This window comes from Petaurus breviceps, unplaced genomic scaffold (assembly GCF_028583685.1).
Source record: "Petaurus breviceps papuanus isolate PSGF00001 unplaced genomic scaffold, PetGlider_PUasm1.0 164, whole genome shotgun sequence".
Lineage (NCBI taxonomy): Eukaryota > Metazoa > Chordata > Mammalia > Diprotodontia > Petauridae > Petaurus > Petaurus breviceps.
In genome coordinates, this window is record NW_027185735.1 from 2731278 (window position 1) to 2737226 (window position 5949).

The window sequence follows — 5949 nt, forward strand, 5'->3', positions numbered from 1 at the left end:
ATTACATGTAATACATGCTGATGATTTTAGGTAGATGCTACTTATTTTGAGGAAGACTCCATTTATTCCTGTGCTTTCTAGTGTTTTTAATTAGGAATGGGTGTTATATTTTGTCAAAAGCTTTTTCTGCATCTATTGAGATAATCATGTGGTTTATACTAGTTTTGTTTTTTACATAATAGATTATACTAATAATTTTCCTAATATCAGACCATTGTATTCCTGGAATAAATCCTACCTGATCAAAGTGTATAATTTTTGTGATAAATTGCTGTAATCTTTTTGCTAATATTTTATTTAAAGTTTTTTCATCCCACTTGCCCAATTTTAAGTTTTAAGGAATTATTATTATTCAGTGAGTTTTGTACCTCTTTTTCCATTTAGCTTAATCTGCTTTTGAAAGAGTTATTTCATCAGTATTTTGTGTCCCTTTTCATAATTTTTTCCCTTCACTCATTTCTTTACATAATTTATCCTTTACCTCTCTTCATTGTCTTTTTTTGAGCTTGTGTTTTGATCTTCCCTATCCCCATAGTAGATTTTCATAGTTTCTTCTTTTGTGTTCTTTAACTCATTTTCCCACCATATTTCCTGATTTTGAACTTTATGTTGAAGTTGGCCTCTGTTCCTGGTGTGGGTGGGGTAAGTACTCTGTCCCAAGCTTCAGATTTTTTCTCACCGGACTTTTCAGAACTACTTTTGGGTGTTTAGAAGTTTTTAGTTCTTTCAAGGTGGTGTGATCTGTGGAGGGGTCACTTATTTTCTGGTCCTTACTCAAGGAGGGCCCATGCTCCCTTTGGATTCCTCCAATCTGTATTCCTCCTCAGGATCCCTATTCCCTTGGGAACAGAAATTATATTGTTCTGCAGGGCCCCTTTTAAGGGGCTGTAAAGCAGTGGTCTTTTCTCCCCTTGATCTGTGATACAGAAGTGGGTACAGTACAGCAATGGAGTTGCCAAACAGCATCTGGTCCTGTGTACAGTGCTAGCTCAGGGGTCCCCTTATAATCTCTTTATGACCAGTTGTCAGATCCCCTTACTGTCATTGACTTGAGAGTTCCTGAAGTTGCTGCTGCTTCTGTCATCACAACTTAGTCCCACCACTGGGACTAAGCCCATCCACCTGGGCTCTGAATCAGCCTCTACCCCCATGTCATAAACCTCTCTGGCCTCCTAAGTTGTCTCGGGGTAGAAATTTTTCCATCCCTGACCTTTTGTTGACTCTTCCATTCCAGAACTGGATCTGAGGCATTGTTTTAAAGTTGGTTGAAGAGGAATGTTGGGAGAGCTCAGCTGAGTTCTTCCTCTATTCTGCATCTTTATTCCCCCTTGCCCCAAGTTTCAATCAGTTTTAGAAAAATATTTACTTCTTAAGTTGTCCTGCATGATTGTGTTGAGTTTATCAACACAGAGATGTTGTATTCATGAACAACAAAACTGATACTTACACCTTTATTTTCAAAGTTTTATGTGCAGTGATTTTTAAGATTAATGAGTAGGCTTGATCACTGTGATTATTGAGATAAAAAATTATTTTAGAAATCATCTTTGTAATGTAACATGCTGATATTTTCAAATGAACTGACTTGACTTAGTTTTATAGAATTGTCTGTCTACCCACAAGTTTAAATGCTACCAACTTCATGAACTATGTTAGCTATGTTAAACTTTTGAAAAACAGTTTGTAGGTAATGGTATTTTATATCACATAGTCCTCACGAGACTAGAGTGGTTAATAATTTAATGGTACCAACAAAACCTGGATATTAAGGTCATCTCTTGGTGATGAAATTATTTCCATCTTGATGAGTAATTCAACAAAGATTTATTAAGTACTTACTAAGTAAAAGGCATTAGGCTACATGTTAGGAATGAAAATAAGGTAATATAGTCCTTGCCTTCAAGGACCTTAAAAGACTGCAAATTCTATTTATCTTCTTCCTTCCATCAACACTCTATTTAGAATGTAATTTTTCCTCCTTCTCACTACCCTGGAAATAAGTTCATTAATTAATTTTTTGGTAAATGCATGAGGTATCATATATTGAAAAGAGAACTCAATCTGGTATCAGAAGACAGGAGAATGTAAGCTTCTTATGGTCAGCAATTATTTCATTTTTGATTTTGTATTTCTAGTGCTTAGCACAGTGCTTGTCATATGTCATAGGCATATAATAATGTAGGATTAATTATTATACAACATATTAATTATGTATGATAATTATATTATTAACTAATGAATCCCAGAACAACCTCTTACTATTTTTATGTTGGGCACAACTCAACATTTCAATAGTGCCTTCGATTGTGACCTGAGAAATCTGATGCTCAGAGAGAGGTTAAGTGACTTCTGTAAGGTTAATTAAATTGCAAGTGAGAAAACTGAGATTTGAATGTAGGGCTTTTGGCTTTAGCTCCAGGTCCATTCTGTATAATATGTTTGCCTCTGCCTCTGTGGTCTTATTAACTCAGATGTAAAATGAAGGCATTTGGACTAAATCTCCAAGGTTCCTTCCAGTTCTTAAAATTCTAGAATCTGACACCTGAAACTTGATACTTAATGCATCTAGAATTCTGTCCTTGTCTAGAATAGCTGACATATAATACTTTACAAATCACATTGCATATATCTTCTCATTTTGATAATACACAACTAGAAGTCCATCTAGTTTCTTGTGTGGGGATATGGGTAGGGGAAGGAGTGAATAGAGACATTTTTAAATGAATCAGAATTAAAAACCTTTTTTTTTTTCGACCAGATCTGTGATTTTATTAGTATAGGAAGCTCCTATAGAGGAAACTCCCTCTATCAATGCCAATGAGTAATTTCTAATCTTAGAGTGTTCTTTGAGGACATTAAGGTCAATGTCATTGTCATTGGCCTAGTTTGTGTCAAAGGGCAACTAAAAACCAGGTCTTGGAGGCTAGCTCTATATTTACTATACCATGTTGCCTCTGTCATTAGATGGGATCTGACAATTCTGATAATAGCCTTTATAGTTTGCAAAATACTTCACATATGTTATCTCATTTGGTTCTTACTACAATCATGTGAGATAGGTGTTATTATTATCCCCATTTTCCCGATGAGGAAAGTGAGTCTAGGAGAGGTTGACTTGCATAGGCCACACAGCCAGTAAATGTCTGAATCTGGATTTGAACTCAGGTCTTTCTTACTCAAAACATTCTATCCACTGGGATATCTAGATACCACTATGTACATGAAGGTACATTCTAAAGTTTTGTTGATACTAATGATTTTATATGTTGTTTCCTGATATTTACTCTGATAACAAGAACAAAAAACAAAACCAATCTATACAACAACTTTGTCTCACAGCTTATACAACACCCTCTACCTGTAGTCTCCCACTTTAAGAAGGAAGGGAGGTATATTTTTTTCATTTCTTCCAGCTACATAGTATAGTGGATAGAGCCCTTGGCCTATAGTCAAGAAGTCCTGATTTCACATTTGACCTCTGTGTGATCCTGATCAAGTCACTTGATCTCTTTTGCTTACTTCAGTTTACTCAACTACAAAATGGGGATAATAATAGCACCTACCTCATGGCATTATGAGGATCAAAGGAAATAATATTTGTAAAATGCTTAACCTGTCACAAAGCTTAATAACATCAACCTTCCTCTCTCCCTCCCTTTCTTCCTCCCTCCCTTCTTTATTCAGGCTAAATTTATTACAATTATACAGTGTTCAACTTTTAGTGTTCTTTTTGTTTATAGTATTACTTTTGTGTGTATTCTTTCCTTGGTTCTTCTTACTTCACTCTGTGTCAATTCCAACAAATCTTTTTATATTTTTCTGAATATGTAATGTTCATCATTTCTTAAATCTCAGTATTCTGTTATATTCTTATTCTATAACTTATTTCTCCATTCTCCAAATTAATGGGTATGCCCTTAAAGTTTCTTATTTTTATATTTTGTTTTTTTAGTATCATATTCATTTTCAAATATCTCCCTCTCTAGTAAGCCATTCTTTGTAACAAAGATTACAAAAAGTAACACAGTAACTTGAACTGTTTCAACAACAATAACTCTTGTTCCATATCAATAGTACCCTATCTCTGCAATGTATTGAGGGAGGTGAAATTTCTTAACTTTTCTCTGAACCAAGTGTAGTCATTATAATTAACATTTAGTTTCAGGTTTATTTTGTTCTTAATGTTTACATTGTTGTATATATGTATATTGTTTTCCTGGTTCTGGTTATTTTGCTTTGTTATTAGCTCATATAAATTATCCCATGCTTTGATTTTTTCCCATTATTTCTTAAGGTGTAGTAATATTCTTCCATTCATGTACCACAATTTGTTAATCCATTCCTCAATTGTTAGACACCCTTCTATCTTTTTGCAGTTACAAAATTGACTGCTATAAATATATGTCTATATGTGATAGTTTTTTTCTTTGACTCTCTTGGGTCAAAGCCTATGCCTAGGAATGGGATCTCTAGGTCAAAGAGTTATGGACATTTTACTCATTTTTTTGTATGTGCAATTAATTCAGCATAATTCCAAATAGGCACTTTGGTAAGCTTTGGGGATACAAAGATGAAAATGAAATGGACTTCTAACCTCAAGGAGGTTACATTTCCCTTGGGGGAGGGGTTATGTTGTAAATTAAGGTAAACCAAGGCAATAAAGTTCTGAGCATGTTCATTTTATTGGTGAGATGAATAGTCAAAAACAAAATGGGTCTTGGACTCCTTAGCAAGCCAAGACCACAAGGTGGGGCTTACTAGCCTTCATATTGTTTTTGGAAATACAAGAGAACAAAGAACTGGAAGAATCATAGATGGAAAACAATTTGATTGGCTACAAAGTCTGAAGTACTATAGGTGGCAAAAACAATGTGATTGACAGGACATTTGGGGATAGCAACAACCCCTCCTTCCATTCTGCTGACAGGAAAGGTTGATTGATAGAGTCCATCTGCTTGTTAGTTGAACAGAGACAACAGACTTCTTGGCGCCCACCTGCATTCTGTAAGGCTTATTAATAAGATAACAGATCTCCCTTAATTGTATATGGGTATGCAAGGTTATGCCCTTGATAGAAATAGCATACTTCTTTGAGTTAAGGAGATTTATAGGACAACTGAATTTTAAATTAACTCAGAAATGAAAAACTGAGCTTCTGGGCTCATGAACATCTGAACTTAGAGAGAAAGAAACATGGCCCAGGAAGTTACAAAATAGAATAGATTACAGAATTAAATCAAATATAGAATAACAATTCTATATTTGTTTTTTTTTTCAATTTTTCCCTTTGATCAGTGGGGAGACCTGTATCCCATGGATCATTTATCTATAAACTAATTCTATAAAATATATGTATATTTTTATTTTTGGAGGGAGGAAGGCAAGACAATTGGGCACACAGCTAGTTTGTCAAGTGTCTGAGGCTGGATTTAAATTCAGGTCCTCCTGATGCCACAGCCAGTGCTCTATTCACTGCACCACCTAGCTGCCCCAAGATTTGTAACATAATCATAAGCACAAACATAAGCTTTTCTGGTGTGTTTAGAAAAGGGTTAAACACAGCAACTAAGGTAAAGTCTAAACAGAATAATGAGACAGAGGGCAATAAAGACCCATTTACCAAGGGTGGCTAACAAACTGTGCCCTGGTAGCCAAGTGAACCCAAGAGGAGCCAGCTCTCCTGAGGGAGATAGTTGCGTTTCTGCTATAATGTGTCAGATCTTATGTAGACTTGTAACTATCTCTACTAACTGATTAATGTAAGAACAAGAATATTGATTAATCATAGCAGAAGGGAGATTTACATGTCACCAAGTGTAGTACCAATCCAATATTTATAGCACCGATGGTGACTATGAATATACCAGTACAGTTCTGAATTGCAATATATAAGAGACTCTTGATATAGAAGACAGAAGCAAAACATTTATTTAGATACCAGAAAGCCAA